General features: G+C 31.8%; 1 protein-coding gene across 1 annotated transcript in view; it reads left to right on the forward strand.

Moving 5' to 3' along the window:
• Positions 1 to 23374, forward strand: part of SEMA3A (semaphorin 3A) — a 217340-nt gene that overhangs the window by 14436 nt on the left and 179530 nt on the right. The window lies entirely within an intron of this gene.

Genomic DNA, 23374 nt, shown 5'->3' on the forward strand with positions numbered 1-23374 from the left:
TTTTAAAAAAGTATACATTAAAGAGAAGAATAAAAGCAGCTTTATCAAATGGTACTTTATTTGGTTACAGTTTAATGTTTGTGCTTGTTTCTTAATAAGTATTTTTAAGACAATATTTGTTCTAAATGTGTTTAGATAAATTTTATAGATAGATGTATAAAGTAATGCTAAAATAGATTCCAAAATGGTATATGTAACTGTAGTAGCAAAAAATATTTATATGACTTAGGTATTATTTAAATGAAGTTGAAGATTAAACTGTTCTAACTCAAGTAGTTTTACTCCCTAAGGTGTTGATTTCTTATGATTCTCAGATTTCTAGAGTTGGGGGTGGGGTAGTGAGAAGCTCTGTGCTTATATTTTAGCTTATAAGGAAAAAAGAAAATTATTGAATCTATTTGCAGAGATTTCTGTTTACTGTACATTGTTATTGTGCCAGAAAACATATTCTTTAATTTTCACATGATGGGGGACATCTCTTTCTGAGTGCTCTGGTGTGAATGAGGAGCTCAAATAAGGAAGAAAGATGTAATTTTCACACTTTGGATTAGAAAATTAAACACCTATAAAATGTGTTTATTTGGATTTAATACTCGTTAGATAAAATACATTAAATTGGAAAGTATCTTTATTTTTTAGTATAATATTTTCTTGATTATCAAATTGGGAATCGATTTTAAGAATACACAAGTACAATTGCAATTGTATTTATTTTTCAAGTTTTAAAAAATCATATAGCATCAATTAAATATTTAATTAAATCTCTATTATGTTTCTATTTAGTAACTGTCTTTAAATCATTTCCATATTATATGATATTATGGCATCTGTGTTTTCATCAGTTTTGCTTTCTATTTTCACTCCTTGGGAAGGTGTCATCAAATAATTCTTAGGTTGATGGTCCTCTGTATCCAAGTTTTGTTCCTTATGATTAAGTTTGACTTACAACTTTAGCTCTGAAAGATGTGAATGGTGATTTGCTATAATTTTATAGCAAATTTTATAGATTAACAAATTTAAAATCATGAAATAAATGTTTTAAATCTACTAGATTTGAATACCTTTGAGTATATTTGTTTAAGTGCTATACAAATTATAAGATAAAATAAAAATAAAGAATTATGTTTCTTTATTTTGCAAGAATTTCATTCCATGATAATGAACTCTCTATTATAGAAGAGGCACTTGTCCTTTCTATACATTAAAAATATAACATTTAATTGGACTACCTCTTTGTTGTGCATGCATGCTTTAAACTTTTCTAATGAAACAAGCTTATATATTGACAAAATGTGTGTATTTGACATTGTCTTTACATACCTTTCATAGCAGTGGCATCCATTAGAATTATTTTGCTTTCATTTACATCAAAAATGGACCTATACCTACATAATAATTCTATTGATTAACTAGAGCTTGGCAATTTGGTAAAATATACTGTGAAATAAACAACAGCAAGAACCATAAGGAATGATCCAGTCAATTATTTTCTGTCATTTTATTGGTCTGTCATTACCTTTTTGTCTCTATATGTATACTTGTTTTGCCAAAGAAAGCACCTGGTAGCCAATTGTCACTACTTTGTTTCTGAAGTATAATAGAGGTTTTCTTCTTCTTTTTAGCTACTTCTTGTTCCTCCTTAATTAGATGTCAAACACAGTTAAAACATCCACTGCATTACCCTTAAAAATATTCTAGCATGATTCATGAAGAGTTAAATCCCTGCCAACCTTAATTTCCCATGGTCACTTGTTTTCAAAGATCCACCATTAACTCTCTCATTGCTAAGGTTGCCAAGATGAAGTTTCAGGCAATCACTGTGCTTAGTTTCTACTTTTCATCTTGCCTAGTAGGAGATGAAAGAGATTTGATATGTTAAATGAGAAAGAAAAATAAGTAAAAACAAAAAGGTAGCCTTTGTAGTGGATATACATACATATCTAATAAGATACCTCTTTACTTTCTAGGAAAAAGGAATTGAATAGATGTGTTCAGGACCATCTGGAGAAGTGATAATATTAGAAAAATGGGGGTATGCTGGCTTTTCCTCTAAACCAGTCTGATTTAGAATCCTTATGGGGGAAGAAAATGTGAGAACTCTGTAAATCTCAGCAGTCACATAGAAATTATCCTTAAGAAGCATTCACTCAGAGATACTTTCGTCCTCTTTAAGTATATGTAATAGAGTTAAATGTTAAAATGTTTCTTTCCAAAATGGTGTATAACTGTTTATTTCTTCTACAAAACTAGTCAAATTTCACAAAAATTACTCATGAATTACTAGAAAATGTTATATTCCACTTGGGATATGTGGTACAATGAAGTCTTCAGAAAACTACAGGAATCACAAGAAAATAAATTTGGCTTTGGGTTTTAAATAAATGACAAATGTTCCATCATTCAATATAATGGGCTTTTCTAGCACATTGTGTGCTTCAGTTTCAGTAGAAATCAAAGGCATATGCAGGTCTCAATGTGATGATGATCCTGTGAACCTAAAGGTTAAATCAATGATTTTAACCTTACCTTGATAGGGAGGACTTAGTAAATGGCACTTAAATAAATGGCAGGCATTTTAAAGGCTTTCCTTTTATATTTTGTAAATGTTTTTTCCCCCAAAGTCAAGTTGTTTAATTATTGTATGAATGAGATTATCAGTTAAATCAAAATTATCATATATATCTCTCTGATGCTAGAAGATATTTTATTTAATTAAAGATTCTGAAGTAAAATTTGCAAAAGTTTGTTTCTTTACATTTGTTCAATAAATTGTGATTATTTCCAAAACTAATTAATATGAATGATTTTTCTAATCAAACTTTTTGACTTGATTTAGAGATTTCCTTTACTTTTATCAAAACAGTGTTTATACACACACACATATATATACATGTATATGTAAACACATACATATATTAGAACATATAAGAATAACATAACTTCATTTTATAATTAAGAAAGTAATCTCATCAATCCACAAGTTTTAATAATTAAATTCTTCACAAGTAAAATTGTTACCAGGTTAAAATGATATTATTCATATTTTAAATTTTATACATCTACATATATAAAATAGAGTGGGTATGATCTTTTGAGCCCCTGGAAAGTTTTTATGGGTATCTTAAGTATTCACATAATAGCAAAGGATAGACTTAGTCTTAAACTAAAAATTTCCTCATATCTAAAATGGAATGTTTCTAGGAAAACTGGGGTTGGGGAGGACACACAAGTGCCAGTTCATACTTGTGTGCACACACAGAGATATGAATAAAGAATTTATCCATTCTTTGCAATACCTTTTCTCAAAGAGTCACTGTATATTGGGCACTAGGTGTCTGACTTGCTGCTGCTTATTTAGTGTGACCTTTTCTTCTCAAATTCTATTAACTTTATAAATCATATTTTGATTCTGAAATCTTGAATTTAAATCCACTGAAATCTAGAACTAGTAATTCATCTATTCAACAAGTATGCTCTGGCAAAATAATAAAAAATGAACATAAAACAAAATGCTCAGTTACACATCTTGTGATTCAACACTGGTCATATCAAATGAGGTCTAGGGAACATCTCCAATTTGTGGCTTCTCTGCTTAAAGCTGCCAAAAGCTGAGACCACGTAACCATTTCATGTAAGCCTCTAACCCATCAACTTTTAAAAATGACATTCAGTCATTACTAACTTGAATAAATCTGAATACAAAATAGATAAGTTTTCTATTCTAACATTTTGTATTTTTTTCTCTTTATGAATTATTTCCAAGATTCTATTACTGTCAATGACATGAAATACTTACATATTTAGCCAACTGAGTAGATATATAGATCTGTAATATCTAATTTCTCTTTATTTTCTGATTTTTAATTATCACATATAAATCAAACAACACAATTAACAAATATATTGCAAATTTGGGTCAATTATATTTAAATTTTATGCTCAAGATTTAATGTAATTGGAGGATCTTTCAGGAATAAATTTAATTAGAATAAATACAATCATATATGTTCCTAGTAGCAAACAAAATAAATGTTAAACTGTTGGTTACAGAAGATATTATGCTTAGTGTGGATATATAATTATATCGTGGATTAAATTTTGTGTCATGTTTTCAGGTATATGCTTTAAGAAACTTGTATTTTAAAGTTAGCATGAACTTTATAAGTTGTCTATAAGAAATTAAGTAGTTTAGATTCATCCCAATTTTTCTTTTAAACTTCAATGACACCTATTCATCATATCTTCAAAGGTCAAAATATCATACCTTCACAACTTTTGAAGAATTTTTAAATCTAAAGTCAGGACCATCCTAAATAAAACTTATACTTCAATTTTTGTAAAATCTTCCAAAATGACCAATATTAAAATAAATTTTGAATTGATCATTATCTAATAAGTTTTATTTACAAAGTTGTGATATTACATAGTGGAGAGTTACATATTAATCCGATAATGCATTGCTTTTATCAAAGCTTTATTTAAAAATCTATAATAAAATGATCTAAGGATGCAACATTGTAAGTAAAATCGCCCAAACTCATGACACTATTGAACTAAGTTTAATGTATGGAGTTAGGGCTTATTTTAAACAAAACCAGCAGTTATAAACCTAAATTAGAACAAGTGTGAATCCTGGGATGGCTTTTAGCCCTCATGATTTCTAAGGTGCTATTAAAAGGAATTATCATGATTTGCAGTTCTATGCTTCCACTAATAGGTGGCACTAGCAATTTGTGACAGCTCTTTCATTAGTTTAGAAATGGGCAGGCTGCTAGGATAAATACAGGAAAAAGTGTGGAGGCCAAGCTTGGAAAAACTGGCATAAGAGTCATGAGATGTTACATGCACCAAACAGAAGCATTAGTTAAAATGGAATTTGCTAAAGATATTGATGTGCTCTTTGCATGCATTTATTTGTACGTATTGACCCTGAAAAAGTAAATGGTTGTAAGTAAAGAGCTTAAGAAATACGCTTTAACTTAAATGATACTTTATAAGTGCGGTTGATCTGTAAAGTATGAAACAAAATAATGAGTGAATTAGTGATACCAAATCATTAGAATGATGGAAGGACATTTTCATGTGTCTAGATATTAAACATTACACATTATAATATATAACATTTTATATATGTTTGTGTGTGTGTGTGTGTATTGAAGGTCCTAAAATGTGCTTACCAGGAATGAAGTAGCCTGCCTGTGGCACACTATTACTATTATTTATTATTTGAGAGTAGCTAGTTGAGAAGATAAAATAATGTTCAGAAAATTATATTTACATTTGGTATATTTTTAAGTGACTACTTTTAAATTGTAGGTTGTTTTAAATTGCTATCATAATTAAACATATGGAAGAATGAATAAATTCCATCTAACACAAATAAGTCTGAATGTCTCCAACTACTATCTCCTTCTATTGCCAAGACATAAACATCAGTATAAATAGGGAATTTGCACACTATTTCCAAACAGAAACAAAGCTGGACTCTGTCAAACCCAGGATAAGAAAATACACAATTTATACTTGAATTAGGGAAAGAGGATAAGCAAAAATAAAATTTTGTTGATAAATATGAAGAATAATTTGGTCTTAGTATTTTTTACAAGCTGAGGGTAAAACATAAAGGGACCGCAAATTTAAAGAGTCTTGTCATCTCCTGAATGAGTCATTAAACCTGCCTTTCTGAGTTTCCCTTGCTAGGACAGATATGGCGTGGGAAACGATCACTGTTGACCAAATCTTACAGTAACTTAAAGTACTGCTGCAATCATAAGCATGTCTTTAGATAAAATATCACATCACCCATTTGAGTCTTCATCAGTAAAAGCTTAGTTCCGAAGCTTAGTTCTATTGAATACGTCTTCAGTGTGTGAAACTACTTGTGTGAATCATCATTGTTGTGCCAGATTATGAGGTTCTCAGGACTGGATACGTAATATTTTCATCTTTATATTGTCAATGGCTAACACAGAGCCACTCACTTTTGAATGATGCTGTGCTTTATTTGGCACACCTTGTTTTTAAATAAAATGTAAGCCTGTTAATGAAACAAAATTCATTTGGATACAAAAAGAATGCAAATTTATAATAAATCTATTTGTTTTAAGTGAATTGTACATTATAATACTGTAGAGACAGTCAGGATAGTGCTAGATGCCAGGGTAGCAGGGTATCAGTGGAGGCATTTAGGATTGCATTTAGGCAATTAGGATAGACATTTAGGAGTGGGTACGGGCAGTGCTATCTCCCATGCAATATCTCCATCAGAACCAAACCTATTCCGGGTCTGAATCAGAAAGTATCCAGGTCATCTTTGTTTGCCTGCAGGTAAGAGATGGAAAATAAGCAATATTTCCATGTTGGAAGATTCTATAAACCAGACTGAGAAATTGTTTCATTCCTTTAGACGACTACCCTGATTTTCCTTACTCTCTTGTTATAGTACACACAGCCAGGAAAGAAAGCGAGATTACTCTAAGACAAAATAGTGGCTAAAGATAAAGGAACATATCTCTTAGGTCTCATTGTGTTTGAACATTTGGGTAGAAATTGAAAGTATAATTGTTGAACAATTTAAACTAACAATCTTTCATTGTCCGTGCTTTTTGGAGAATCCTCGCTTTGCTCTTGGAAAAACTTGCTGAGATTTAGCATTTCAGAGCCTTTCTTGCTTCCTCTCTTGCACTTATCAAAAGCAATAGTTGCTCATTGCCCTTTGCACTTCATCTCCAAGTCAATCTCTTCCTCCCCTTGACCTTGTGTTCTGCAGCCTGGGAGCACCACCCACTTCCATCCTCAGCCCAGGCTCCCTGGTCTCCACTTGCTCAAGAGAGTAAATGTGATAGGAAATACCACAGGAATCTGTGTTGACGTGCAAATATACAAAATATATGTTGAGCTATTTGTTTAAGCCCTGAACTCATATCATTGATAGGGTGTGGAAAGATAAGGCTAATTTCCTTGGGCCACTTATATATAGGTCTATAGATTGGTATTTAGAATAAAATGAATTTATAATGTTTAATTATAAATTTCTTAAAATATATATATATGCTATTCTGTGACAAGGTAGAAATATCATCAGGAAGGACAATAGGACAACTACCAACAGAACTGTTATGTACAAATCCTATCTATTAAATGGTATTAAAATATCATTAATACTTAGTCCCAATCTTTAAGAAATATATTTAGGCAAAGGTAAAACAAAGTAGTTTACATATGAAGTCAAATCCAAGCTATACAACTACTTATGAATCTTTATAATGTGAGTCAGAAATTTTAAGTTTTATCTTCAAATTTCAAGAGAATAAAACCCTACTATCATTCTTTAAGAATTAGTGTAATAGAGGCTACATTTTCATCAGTTTTGCAAACTTTATTTATAAAAATTAGTTATTATCATTATTAAGTATCTCCTACTTGCATTCTATATATAAGACACAGACTTAAAACCACATAAGTTGTCTGTCATATTTCTTCATGAATGAATACATTTTTGGATTTAAAAAAAGGAAAATACAGTAGGACTCCTAAAGCTGGTAATATCACATCTACCTAAAGACTTTAGGGAGCTTTTTAAGATAGAGCACAAGGAAATGAGCTTTGAATGACAAGAAAAATGTGAGAAGGTAAAAGTAAAGAGGAGTGGTAACCACTGCTATCAGAACTGTTTCTTTGTGATTTGTTTTTCTTTTGAGAAAAGCAGCAATATATTTTAAATAATATATATAACTGAAGCTGCAGCAGAGCAGGCTAGGAATTTCATTGAGTTAACATGCGATTGCCTAAGTATGACTAAAAATGACATCAGGAGGGATAAGTGGCACATAAAAACTGACCACGGTGGTCACAGAGTCATTTGAGCTTATCTATGTCTTCTTTAGAATTTACCTATAAAATATATGAACAGGCTTCTTTCTAACCAAAGGAAAAAAGAAAGGTGAGCTGAGTTTGGTTATCTAATGTATGAAGCACTGTTGTTATAGTTTCTTGAGATTATAAAATATGCTGATTTACAATATTTGTTTCTTCTTGTTTTTCTAGTTGACTCTTATTTTTTCTGCTTTCCTTATTATTTCTTTAATTCACCAATAAGTCATGAAAAAAGCAGTTTCTATTTTACAAATGTGCTTGGTTTAATATGAAGATATGTATGGCATCTATATCATAGGTATCACAAATTATTATAAAACACCCCCTTAACTGTGTATTTCTGTCACATGCCACATATCTTTAAATATAAAGTCACATATTGCATATATTTTAATTCACTTAGCACATTGATTTTATTCAGGATGTTTCTCTGGCTCACTTAAAAAATTAGTTTCAGAACAAACACTAATAAGATCTGGGAACATTTCATAACATATTAGACGAAGTTGTAGGTTCATGGTATTTTGCAATGCAAATTTTAAAAAGTCACTTCTGGAATTTTGGTTATAATAGTATAATTCCTTGTGCTTGCAGAATTATATATAGTTAAAGAAATACATAAGTCCCTGTGTTTATAATTAGTATGTATGTGTGTTTGTGTGCATCCATAACACTCTAATACAAATGCTGTTATTTCCTAACTAATATTACATTTAATTGGGACTTATGGAAAGTGGAATGCCAATCATTAGAATAGAGGATTTGGGTGAAGGTCTTTAGAGACAGTTTTTCCCTTTGCTTGGTGTCAGGTCTTAAGTGGTTAAGGACTGGGTATGATCTTCAACCCTGGACCTTTCTAGAGCACCTTCTATTGTTCAGGGCTGCGTCCAGCCAAGTTGTCTGCTCTCTTTTGGATGCTGCTACTCTAGGAAGTTACCAAGAGGCCTATTTCAGCAGCCCTTCCACTGAGCCTCCTCCTCATCTTGGCTCCAGACCATAGCACTTGGTGTTTTGCCTCCACAGGCATGCAAGCAATGTCCTTATACCTCCAGGGTGCAAGGTGTGATCACGACACAGATTCCCCCAATACAGTAGCCTTCTAGCTTTTCAGGTTTGAAATATAGAACTTAAAGAAAAATCACACACAAAAACCCACCTAATTCAGCACACCCCCCCCCTTTTCTCTGGAAGTACAAATCTTCAATCCATGTCTTCTTGACCTACACAAATAAATCTTGTTTAAGGCTATTCTTTTGAAAACAAAATCCTATTAATTCTCTCCTGGGGGTATTAGAAAATTTTCCAGGCCTTAAACATCAAAAGCCCTCAAGTTCCTTGTGGAAGGAGGTTAGAAACCTTTTATTTTTGTGGCAGCATTTTAGCAGATCAATCTAGAGCTGGGCTCACACGCACTGGCCCTGAGCCATGGAGTTTCTTACTTTTCACTGCATGGTCTTCATGTTCAATAGCGTCTCAGACTTCTTTTGCTTCCCAAGGTGCCTATTCAGTACAGAATTAAGGTTTCTTTTGCACACTCCAACACAGAGATGTCTTCTCTGTTATTCAACCTCCTCATCCAGACAACTACTGAAGAAAGATTTCTAGTATAACAACAAAATGAGACCAAATGATCAAAAAAAAGTTTCTTTCTGGCACTTGTAAAATTACTTAGTAAAGCATAGTCAATGTCTGTTTTTTCCACTCTTGTTTCATCAGACCTAGATTAATAATTATCTGATTGACTTTGCTATTCACCTGTCAAATTAGGGAAAGCTATCTACTCTATGACAGTACTTCTGTCCACAACTATATTAACATCATCATATTAATTTTGACAGAATCTATTTAATCTATTTTAATCAGATTCCATGTAAGGTAGTGAAATTAGTGATGGTATGAAAGTTTGTTCCTTCAGCACAGATCTAAGTCTATACTATTGACCTGTACCACATATAACACATACCATGGATTACATTCATCCCACTTTAATCCTCTATTCATATCACACCATATTTTTTACACCATTTATAGGTGAAAATAGTGGCTGAATGTCTGTAGTGTGCCAGATGTATTGTTTTCCTATTTCCAAAAGAATAAAATTTCACATTCTTGGAATTTGCATAATTATAGCATCTATTCAGTTAGAAATATATTTGTTAATGTACACTATTTTTTTTTGAGACAGAGTCTCGCTTTGTTGCCCAGGCTAGAGTGAGTGCCATGGCATCAGCCTAGCTCACAGCAACCTCAAACTACTGGACTCAAGCAATCCTACTGGCTTAGCCTCCCAAGTAGCTGGAACTATAGGCATGTGCCACCATGCCCGGCTAATTTTTTCTATATGTATTAGTTGGCCAATTAATTTCTTTCTATTTATAGTAGAGACAGGGTCTCACTCTTGCTCAGGCTGGTTTTGAACTCCTGACCTCAAGCAATCCGCCTGCCTCAGCCTCCCAGAGTGCTGGGATTACAGGCGTGAGCCAACACGCCCGGCCAATATACACTATTATTACTTATCATTATTGAGTAGTAAGTCATACTGCATGTACAGTATCCAATTCCTACTTGTTGGCCTATTGAAAATTAATGGAGTTTGCAAATTTAACTACTGGAAAAACTTTTTCAAAGACAAGAGTAACTTTATCATAGTGATGAAAGCATTGAATTGGCTCTGGCACTTTCTGGGTGTGAGGATTGTAGGATGACATTGCCTTTTCAGCCTCAAGTTCTGCTTCTCTAATGTGGAGAAAATAGCTGCCTCATGGAAATTGTTATAGGGATAATGGCAATACATGAATAGAGTGCCCAGTCAGTGCTTGATACATAGAAGATATTCAATAACTATTAATTCCTTGAGGCAGATTAATAATCTTGTAGGTTCTGGGTTACAGTGTTTTGCTTCTTTGGAGTGGGTTTATCTGCATACATTCTCTAGCTGTTACTTGTTTTGTGAATTATATTAAAAATAATAATATAAAAAAATCGCTTTATTTGTGGTGTGCTTTCAAATAACTGTAGTATAATGGTGTGAATGTTTAAAAACATAAAGTTTGTCAACATCAGCTAGCCAGTGAAGATATGAAAAGGCTTTGTAGAAAGGTAATGTTTCAAATTGATCAAAAAAAAAAAAAGCTGAATCTAAAATTAGGTCTTTCAGTCTTTCACCTACACTTAGGTGAAGCTAAATGTGTTTAGACTGCAGACCTCTTGGTGGTTAACACAGTTGTAAGCGTAATTTCAATGGAATCTATATGAGTGTATACATGAAGTTAATGATGGGGATGAAAGGAGACCTGATTTTTAGGTCTTCTGGCTATGAATACTTACTGGGCCAGGCTGAGCAAGGAAGCACCTGTTTCTAAGGGAAAGGGTTGGCTGCATCTCACAGACTATAAGTTCCAAGTCATATTTTCAACATGAACTAAAGTCAGTCATTTAACATTCAGTAAAAATAACCAGGAAATGACTAGTTTTATTTGCTCCTGTACTTACAGCATATCCTCTCAAATGGCGTAATGGTTGCCCTGAATATTATTTTATTATGACTTGGTCCATGAAGACACAACATCCTTCATGACAACTTAAGAAGTATTGAATCCACATAGGAATTAACACAATATTCCTATTTAATATGTCCCTGAGTCTGAATGAAACATTGTAGATATAAAGTCTGAGTCTTTCTGACCAAGTCTATGAACCACCTGTGATCGCAAATAACCCATTTGCAGGAAAGAGGATATTCTGTCACTCAAAATAAATAAATAAATAAATAAATAAACTTGCAGTCTGAAGCTAGTAAATGAAATGAAGAACATGTTGAGAGTAACTTAAAGGGGCTTTTGTCTAACAGAAGACACTTGGAAGCCAGACTGGGAAATCTAGACATTGTTAGAAAAGGAGGTGACACTAACCACAGTCAGCTTTTATAGGGCAATTCTGGAAGACAGAATTCTTTTGGAAAACACTTTATGCACCAACATGAATACATTTCTGAGGTACTCTAGACAAAGATGAGTTTTATTTCATTGTGGCTTTAAATGTATTACAATACTCATAAACTATTTTACCTTCTGCCAGACATGTGGAAGCAATCAGTATATGTAAATGATATGTGAAGGTGAGGTATAGTTTTAGCTTAAAAACTTAGACTGCCTGTGGTTATAAATTATAACCACATCACAAAGAGCAACTTTTCTTTTAATGGTAACTTAAATGTAAAATTATCAGTGATGAATTTGTAAAACTGTTAGTGTTTTCTTAGTAGAGTCCAATAAATGTAAAATATAGTTCTGCTTTGTGCTGTTAAATTATTTTTAGGACACAATATTCAAAGGCAAATATTTTTTCCCTTAAGTAATTGTTAAAATGTAAGTAGCTGTAGTTAGACATAATTACGTCACTCTATCCCTAAAAAACTATTTTTGCCAAGAGTAGCATTTTAAACTGACTATAGTTAACTTTTATTAAAATAAATAGCTCCACTGCCATTTTATTTTAGCATGATATCAATTTGGTTTTTTTCCTATAATATACTCTTTCTAGTAATATATGTGTGTGTGTGTATATATATATATATGTTTCATAACATCTCATAAATTTTGAACATGTAAACCTGAATCAAATCTCCTTGAAAAGGAAATAGACATAATAAAAATAAATGTTTCCTTTCTTCAAATTCAAAACAATGAAACTCATAGTTTCAATATCGTGATGCTCTGCCTCTTTTAAAATATTTTTATTATCTGCTATATGTAAAGCCAGATATTAAAATAACACAAATTCAAAGTAGTGTTACTAGACATATGGATACACACACACACACACACACACACACACACACATATTTGGGGAGGGAACGAAAACAGAGCAAAATAAAATAAATCAAAGATGAACATTTAAACATTGCATTACTAACTTTACAATGCACAAAAAGTAGGAGATTATATTTTGTTAGAAATTAGGTCCATTGCATTCCCAACTTGCTTATGAAAAACAAAATCAAACAAACAAAACTTCAGTCATTCTAAAGTAATTGCTTAAGGGAACCAAGAGTTGAATCATTATCCTAAGTATCTCAATAAAATTTATCAATGTTTAAAGGAAAGAAATAGCCTGCAAGTCTTGGCTCAACATTCAGTCAGGTTCTGTGCCAGGACCTAGGAAACTGGGACAGAGGAAAAGGGTACAGCCCTTGTGCAGAGGACCTTATCCTTCAGAGTCAACTTAGACTACTTAGGGTTTAGTATATACCCAGGCTAATTTTTTTAAAAACACAAAATTTTCAAAAATAGAATTGATTCCACCATCTCCCAAGTAAATGCCAGTTGCCCTTTAAAGTTCATTTCAGACTACATTGGTAGAAGACAGAAAGGTGAAAGAGAATGACCAGGAACAGAGGGTCTGAGCAGAGAAGCACCGACTGAACCTACTGGAAGTGAAGAGTGCTAGAAGAGAGAAAATTCATTCAACTCAGATATATATGTCTGATAACTCATGGGGTATATATCTCTGTATTATTGCACTCTTGCTTCTTTACTTATTATTTTCTTTCTCATTCAGAAAATGTTCTTTTAAAACTTTTAAATCTATTTCAAATGAACAAAGATTTACTAAATATTGTTGTACACCAATCACTGCACTGATTACTAGGAGTAGAAAGACACATAGGATTAATCTCTGTTCTCAAGACATCACAACATAGTGCTAGAGATAGTATACTACACAATGGTAAGGCAAATTTGTCCATCATTTAGATATAAAACAAAATGCTTTGAAATTCAGAGATAATAATGGAATGCTATTGAGCTATGAGGAAAACAGGTTTTATACAGGGATTGAAAGTTAAGCTGACTCCATAAAGATGAGAAACATTTTGCAAGAAAGGGTGGAGAAGGGTTTTCTAGTAGAAGCACTCTGGCTGGAGACACAAGGCATCAATGCATACTGCATACCTGAGAAGCAGCAATTTGATTTAGACTTATCTGGAATGGAGATAATGATGTAATAGGAGCCAATTCTGAAAATCTGTGTATATCAGTGACCAATGACTCTTTATAAATTTTGATCATTCTGCTAATAAGTACTAATATGATATATAGTGCAGTACAATATAAATTATGTGATATACACAGATAAATATATGACATGCTTTCTACCTAAAAGTACTTATATACAGCGGAGAAGATAGGTAAATATGTCAAAACACACATTATGGGTAAAATGTGCAAAGAGTGATATATCCCAAAAAAGAACTCTGAGAATTGAGAAAATTTAGATATCACAGTAGAGCAAAGGATGAGGAAAGTTTTAATGTTAGGAGAAGCATTTAGCAGGCATGGAGGGGAGGGGAGAATGGAGAGCATTCTACGTATAAAAAAAAAAAAAGTAGAATAAATGAAAAAGCAAGAGAGAAAGTGTCAAGGGCATCTCATTAAATGTTTAGTATTTTACGTTGCCTAGACATATATGATAACATCAGGTAAGTTCAGGTACTAACTGAATAACTATTGACAAATAACTTGACTTCTCTGAGCACACAATGCGTCCCACAAAAGAGGTACTCAATATCTATCTGTACCCTCTTTCACCTCTAGTTTCCAATGAAAATAATTAAATAATTCATATAATTTCTATAGGTATTATTTTAGTTGATATATTTGAGTTCAGATCTATAATCTATTTGGAATCCATATAGTAAAACTAAGAGTATGGTTCTAGGGATTAGAGAGATTTGAGCTCAACTCTGACACTAATTGTCTTTGACTAAGATGTAGTATTTAGTTGTAAAATGGGGATAATAAAAGGTCCACTCCTTTTGCATTTTCATGTAGATGAGATTTGGACAGTGCCTTTTAAAAACGTGTAATGGATAACACATGCGGAGCACTAAGCAAAGTGCTCAGAAAATATTAATATTAGTAATAGAAAATGTAAGACTTATTCACAATATAAGGCATAGGTCAAGTTGTAGAAGGGAAGAATAAATAATAATCGTGATGAAAAAGCAAAAGAAGCATTCTTCACAAAGGATTGAAATGAGAGCTGAGGGTTAAAGGACCAATACAGTAAGATAACTCAAAGAGTTGAGATAATGGTGTTAACAATTAGGTAAATACATAAACTATATTTAAGGAGGAAAAGACAATTCATTTGACTGCTTATTTCCTACATTGTATTAACCCTTTGGTTGAATAAACAATTTATTCAGTGTAGCTAAACATGGTGAAGGAGTTAATAATTGTTGTGCGTGACTTTCTATTATTCTTTTTGTCTGAAAAGATTGATGCATGGTAACTAAGCCAAGATGTATGTAATAGGAAAGAGTTGAAAGAGCAAGATGACTAGATATTCAGTAGTTACTGCTAACAATACAGTTGTTTGATATAATGATCTTATCCAGAAGTTTATCAAGGCAATTAAAGGGATGGAAGTAAATCAAATCAGAAGAACTGAATCCAGGAAAGGAAATAGATTCTGTGAGGTGGATTGGGGAAAAGAAAAATTTTCCTTAAAAATAAATCAGTTAACACATCCATTTTTTTCTTACATCTCTTATTCATTTGAGACAGGAAACAACTCTAACTTGCAAAATCATTTAAACTTTTATAGAGTATATTTAATCATTAAATAATGATAATTGGCATCTTTTATGCATGCACTTTGTAAAAAGTGAACATAATAAATATCGTTCATAGAACAAAACATAAAAATTAAGTTATCATTATTACCAAATTATAACATGCTCCCATAATCTCATTAAATTTCATTTATTATTGCTTAACAATATGTCATTTCTTTTTAGTCATGAAAAGAACAGAGAAGTTTTACCTTATGTAACAATAATTGGCAAAGGTTGTAGCTAAAGGACCAAGGTGATAACTTTATATCATAATCATTTAAGAGAATGAAATGCATAGTCTATTGAGGAGAACCAAATATAGATAGCCTATGTTTAGGGTAGTTTATTGTAATGTGCTTTCTGATATGTAATGGATAAAAATATGCTTCATGTGGCATACCAGCTACATAAAATAAAGGCTGTATGTTTGACCCTCTTTTCATTCTCTCTTCTGATACCACAATTCAAAGGCATTCCTGTAGATCATAGGTCTCTTCCTTCAAATATTTTCACTTAAATGACTCATGCAGGAGGATGGGCTTTATTTGAACAAACATGCTTCATCATGTCCTTTTTACTTTTGAAGTAGCATTTTCTTAACTTTCTCCCTAAGTTTTCCTAATAATAGAAGACTATTCCAAAAATATTTCCAAGAAACTTGATAGCTCCACTCATGTAGTCTAATTTTATGGCCCAAGCCTAAACATTATTATGCAACAATGAAAGAACGCCTAGATGGTGCCATTTACTGAAATTGAATGTTGCACACAACAGACTTTAATGCATTCTACTAGAAAAGATCATTCCAGATTGAATTATCTGAATTATTTACTTTTTTTAAAGTCATTGCTTCCAGTTCACAAACTAACATTGTCCAAGTGGCTTGGAAATGTGAGTAAACAGGGAATGCCAAGATATGCTCCCTGTCAGATCTGACAGTTCCGTTAAGTGCTTGAAGAAATACTTTAACATTCTTACCACTCGTAAGTCTTAGATGTTAAGTTATTCACTTGGTAGACTCTTATAGGCATTACACTGGCACCCTAGTCATTTGCCATACCATCTTTCAGAAATAAATATGCTCATACATCTTAGAAGATGATAAATAGGTTTTTTTTTTCTTTTTGATAGGTATACATCAAACTTATGGTATGTTTTCCATTAAATACAGGAAAAAGGAACCATTTGTGGTAGAAACTCCAATAGAAAACATATTTACACCCCTCTGATCTTTATTCCAGTCTGGATAATAATTTTTGACTCGGATGGTCCTTTTTTTCAAAGTTCTTACTATTCACGCTAATTGGATCCTTTATTTAAATTGCTTCAGCAATTTACAACATGCCACAGCATAACCTCTTAATGTGCATTTTGTACCAAGATTTGTATCAATTGAAATATAAGAATTGCATCCTAAACAATCTATAAATTCCAGGAAATGAAATTATTGTATTATTAAAAAGGCCAACAACTAAATAGAAACAATGGTTCTTAGGGAAGAAAAATATTGGGAGTATTAATTCAGAATTGCATATTTAGATTGTGGTATATTTACCATTTCTCATGCCAAATAAAGTGATAGGAGTGCTATGAAAATTTAATGCTTGTTAGTGTTGGTGAATCACTGTGACCATAAATAAAAGCTGCTATAAAACTTCAGAGCATTCTTTTGTGGGGCAGGCAAGGTTCATAGAGTGTGCACCAATGCCTTCTTCCAGAATCCAGACCTTAGGCTTCACATGTCAGTCTTTGAATAGTACATGGATACACCTGATGCAGTGATTATCAGATTGTTTTGTTCACAATACTGGATGTTATAATATAGAAAAGAAAAAAGGCCACTGTAGGTTTCTAAGCAAAATGTTTGTCCGTAACCATTTAGATAACCAAAGCTGTTTAACCGTTTGTTTCATACTCTGCTTTTAAGACATCCAGATGGCTCTGGATGAAGGAAATGGAACTTGTTTACAAGAAAATTCCCCTTTTCAACCTTAGAACCACAGTCCCAAACAACACAGACAGCTGTTTACTGCACTTGCCCATGTGCCTCCTAGTGGTGAACGCTCCCCAAAGAAGGGAAAGGTGACAGGATGTCCAGCTGGGATAGATAATGCAGTCAGGTGCCAGCTTGAGATCAATCTTCCTATTCCATTTTACTGAGGATAGTTGGCATTTCCTAATGTTGGTGCATACTGCAGTTTGAAATAAGCTTAGCTGTAAGACATTTGCTTTTAATGTTACTTTAACACATTGACTGCCACACTAGAAAAAAAATTTTTTCTTGGGGCAATGGTGTTTTATTACGAAAATAGAATAAAAACTTCGCAAGCAAAACGATCCTTTCTAATTTAATGAAAAATCTGTTAATTTTTTTTTTCTGTGTGTGAATTATATGCAACTCGAAAAATAGTTCATGCCATTCCCAAGGTAAAGAGACCTGTAAGTTACATATGTTTCATGAGGTCCTGGGCTCAAAACTAGCATTGAGTTAAATACAACTCACATGGCAGTTAATATGTTAAAATATAATTCTTGTGTTTCTGTTATAATAAATAATGGTGATGATAAAAATAATATCAATAATGCCTAATTAATGGAAATTTATTATTGGGCAGAAACAGTACCAAAATGTTATGTAAACTATTCCATGAAATTCATATAGCATTCCCACAGTGGACATTATTTTCCATCATTTTATAGATGAGGAAACCAAGGCTAAAAGTAGAGCAAGTAATGGGAAAAAAAAAACCAACAGAATTTTCATCCTACTTACTTTTAATCAGTGCGGTAGGTTGAAGATCTGATTTCAGAAAATTGACAGAGACCATTGTTCAAAGGCTGCAACTGTGCAATTGTACATAATCATTACAGTAGAGAAAAATAATTAAAAAAAACTTAGAAATGAAATCACAAACTCCTCAAAGAACTAAAAGTAGAATCCTAAAAATTCTTACTACAAATTACTGCTATTAGATTTGAGATGCTAAACATATAAGAGAATATTATGTTTCCAAGAAGTTAACCAGAGACTGTTTCTCTTTCCCTAAATTAAAGCACACAGTAATAACCTAAAATTTCCAGAAAAAGTGAAATCTTTTTCTCTAAGCATAAATATTACATATAAAAATGAACTATTAAGAGATCAATCTAGATCTTCATTTATTCTACTTTTATGTGGGAAAAAAATGTGAATTTCTCTAAAAACTTTTGTTGTTTTTTGAAGAGAATTCTAATGTACAGTTCTCCAGTAGTGCATGGAGATGGCTAGTGCATGTGATGGCTAATCGTGCCATCACATAATTAAGTTTACTGAAATAACAAAGGTAATATATTAATATAAAAACGTAACTTTTGCAAAAGCAAATAGTTCTAGCCTCTGTTTTTTGTTAATGCTTACATTGTTTCAGCATACAAACTATTATTATAGACTTCAAGAAAATTTTATTCAAAACTCAAGTGAAACTTCTATATTGTGTCTGGTTGAGACTGTAATAATGCAAAAACTCTTATGTTTCACTTGATTTACTCTAAACTATGAATCATTACCCAATATCCACATATTACCCCTAGCATTGCTAGATACTTGGACCTGGTTCTTGTAAAGTTCCAAACTTTTCCTTGTCCTCTAACACTCAATGTATGGCACCATCAGGTAACTGGGTAGAGAATTTGAGTCATGCTGGGTTTTGACGTTGTATTAAAATGTATTCGATTATATCTTTCTAATACATAAAATAGCAATTTTTGTAAAAACTTTGAAAAATATTTCAGAAGGTTCAATTGAAGAATCTTACTTGTTTTTAATGATTAAGAATGATTTTTTTTGATGATTAAGACTGTTACTTTAAAAGATGATATGACAAAAATAGGCCAAACAGAGAGAAACTTGGGATGTATGTAATATTAAAATATTGAATAACTGATTTTACCTCAAAAATAGTTGCTTCTCACTATATTTTTCTTCTTAAAATAAAATCATAAAGTGTTGGGAGAAGCAAATCTTATCCTTTACCTTGTGACTAGGGTTACTAGAGAACTCAGAATTCAGTCATTGACTTGTTTAATATTTTTCCAAAACTCATCCAGGTACATATCTCAGAAACAAAAATCTCAAGTTAAGAGATCTATATTTCTTCAGGTAAATAAATGTGCTTCTTTTTCTACAACTATTTTCCAAAACAAAAATCAAACAATAGATTAAATCAGAGTTTGGCAGATCTTAGTCTTTGGGCTAAATCCAGCCTGCTCCCTGTTTTTATATAGCCTACAAGTTAAGAAGATTTTACATATTTAAATGGTTAAAAGCAAAATTAAAAGAATGTTTTGTGACATGAAAATTATATGAAATTCAAACTTCAGTTCCATAAATAAAGTTTTGAATTTTGTCAATAAAAGATATATGGAAATATTATGTTCTCTCATGTTATAAATACAAATGATATTCTCAGTGTTGCCTCTTGGCCTGCAGTGTCAAAAATATTTACTTTATGACCCTTAGAAAAAGTTTGCAGATGTCTAAACTGAAATGATACCAGAAAATGACTGAGCTATTCATTTTGTTCTTTTAAAGATCAAAGGTCAATTTAATCCTAGTGCCTGCTAATATGGAGATTTACAAATGAATATATTGGTTGGTTAACTCACAAAATATAGACTAATTCTAGCTTAAAACTTAAAAAGAGTATTTGGGAGATTTGAGAAAGTATAGTGAACTATTGCTTTTGATCATTTATCTGCCTTCCTCTATCACTTAATGGCTCTTCTTTCTCTTTGACTCTTGTTTGGAGCAATCTGATATGGCTTACATTGCTATTCTCATGAGACAGCATATACAAAAGACTCAAAATGGTTATGCTGTTATTTAAGCAGAATAAAATATAATGTTTGCTAAAACAACCTGAAATGTTTAGCATTAACATAGTTTTGTCCTCTCTTACCTGATACTTTTTTCTTGTCAAAACAGTTCATTTAAAGTATAAGAATTAAAGTGTAAACATTTTTATATTTGTCTCATTTTGTTTTTTTATAAACCTTATATGCAACTACTCTTTAGCTGTTTAAGATGCTATTTGTCTAGACTTATATGATGCAACAATAGAATAGATACAAATAATTTACATATTTACATGTAATTTACATATATATAGAAGCTTCATCTATTTCTAAGTGCTATAAATCCCTCAGGTTTGAACACTCAAATTGTCAATGAAGAAGTGTAAATCCCTTTCCATTCTCCAACCCAAAGAGGGAAATACAGTTTATCTGTTTCATTAACCCAACTGCAGATAGCAACCTTTCCCCTTCATATGATATCATATATTAACACTGGTTCATCACAACTTGAAACTGAACTCTATGTTCATTTCTGTTGAAAATATTCTGTTGCTTCAGAAAGAAGGAGTATGTGTTGATTTTGTACTCTAATTGAAATAACTATTCAGGGGATTGGAGCACCATTCTTTATAATTCAGTGTGATAGTGTATTCCATCACCAGCAGCTCAATTTCTTTCTTTCGCCATCTGTTCTTTCTTTCTTTTCTCTCTGCCAAAAATCGATAGAACTCAATGAGCAAAATTGAGCTGTTCCATAACCCAACCATATTGGGATTATTTTTTTCACAATACATTGACCTACTTCTTACACTGGTCCAGTTTAATTAGGTAAGCTCTCTGTTTGTAAAAATGCACATTTACTAAACTGTAAACATTAAATGAGTGTTATAAAAGCAGCCAAAATGTTATTGTTTCAACAGTCAAGATTTTAAGATGGCAACATTTGGCAAACATAAAGCCACACACTGTCTGTTTCCAGCTTGGAAATCCCTTTATGCAGCAATAGCTTTCATGAGGATCAATTGTACACATCCAAGGAGATCCAATAATAAAATTTTAAATGCAGGGAAAGTTTGAAAACATTCCCAGAGATTTTAATATATAGATAATTATCTACATGAAAACAAGTTAATTATGTTATTCAAAATACCCCAGAATAATTCTTAGTTGCTCTATTCGATTCGTAAACTGTCTATAAAGTTTTTGTACACATATAAAATTTATCTCAGATGATTGTCACAAATATAAATATAGTAAATACCAGAAAAATGTGCAATACCATTTTTCTAAATAATCCACATAATCACAACATTTGCTATAGTGCAGGCTTAGTAGCATAAAAATTAGCTCCATAAAAAGACTCCTACATTCCATTTTAGAAGTTACTGCAACATGAAGTAAAGTACCTTGAGATATTGCAGTAGCTGTACACTTTATATACAAGTACAATTTTGTGTACTTCTAACATTACAAAAAAATCACTTTCACTTTTTAAATGAAATGTTAAGTCTTTTATAAATACAAAGATAAGCAAGATGTAAAACAATGCATGTTTTAAAATGGTTTATCATTACAAGGTAGTGAGTCATTGTAAGTTAGAGTGCCAAGCTGTGTTCACCTTCCATAACTTATGTCAGGCTGTGCTAACAAAGCTGTTTTCACCTGAAGTCTCATTCATCTTTGCAACCTAAAAACTGAAATTGCAGTATGCTTGGTGACACTTATATTTGTCATTGTCTTTCGTTTCATTTTTCTTTTATTTCATTTTTACTTTTTCTGCTGGAACTCTCACTTAATTAGGGCACTTTATTTTTAAATAAAGGTAGACTGGAAGAAAAGCTTTAGGTCTTAATTTTGTTAAATATGAAGCTATTTAAAGAGAAGAGTGATATCTTTTCTACTGACAGACTTTAAAGATTTATAGAAAGAAATTGTTACCAGTTATGGTAATTTGTAACAACTAATCTTATTTTTAGATAGACTTTACCGTTATTACGTGCATTAATAAGTTAACATCATTACACTTTGTAATTTATTTAATCTTACTTCCAAAGAAACTGTCATTCTTTTGTGACTGATTAATTGCAGGCTATTATTCATGGTGACCTGACAGCAAAGAAATAGTGTTTTGTTTTTTAAAGCAAAGAAGGAACTGCTGGAAAACTTGTTCTATCTTAATATTGTGAATCTTAATTTCAATATCTGAAGGATAGAAATTATATGATAATTATTATATATAATCATAATTTCTGTTAAAATACAGTAAACATATTATAATCAATTTTAAAATCCTTCACTACCTCTTATATGTTCTTGAAGTAAACAAAGCTTATAATGAAGAGCATTTATATGGATACATAGGATACATAATAATGATCATCTGCAATGATCAAATTTTATGATAGCAAGCAATATTAGATATCCTGTAGGCCAACTTTTTAATTTTATTAGTTATAAAATTATAGCCTGAGATAATTCATTGGCTTTCCTTCTTGAATACAATACTTGTAGCAGAGATAGGATTATGGCCTGGGCTTTCATTCATGCCAACTTTTTGAAACATTTCATCATACTCTATTATTTTCATAGATAACATAAATAGTCCAGAAACTTTCCCCTATTTTCTTCTCCTTGTTGGAAAGTATTTTATTTAATAGCAATTTGATATTTACAATTTACAATATACATGTTAGTTTCATCACAATAATTAATATGTTTTAGGACTATGCATAGCTTGAAACACTGAGTATGCATTAGAATCACCTGGTCTAATTGTTACAAAATAAAATACTGACACCTGACCTCAACTCAGGATCAATTATACTAGCCTCAACTTTTTTTAAGCTTGTGAGACAACATTACTATGGTCATTGCTCTAGTAGTATATAGTTTAATCCAAACTTGAACCTTCAAGAAAATAAAGTAGGAAAGATATTTAAACTATTATATGACAAATTTAGATAATGGAGATAATTGTAAAAGTTCAGATTAAAATATTAACACAAATAGAAAAGCTCATATGTTCTGAACTGATAGGTATTATGTATG

Source organism: Microcebus murinus, chromosome 9 (assembly GCF_040939455.1).
Source record: "Microcebus murinus isolate Inina chromosome 9, M.murinus_Inina_mat1.0, whole genome shotgun sequence".
Lineage (NCBI taxonomy): Eukaryota > Metazoa > Chordata > Mammalia > Primates > Cheirogaleidae > Microcebus > Microcebus murinus.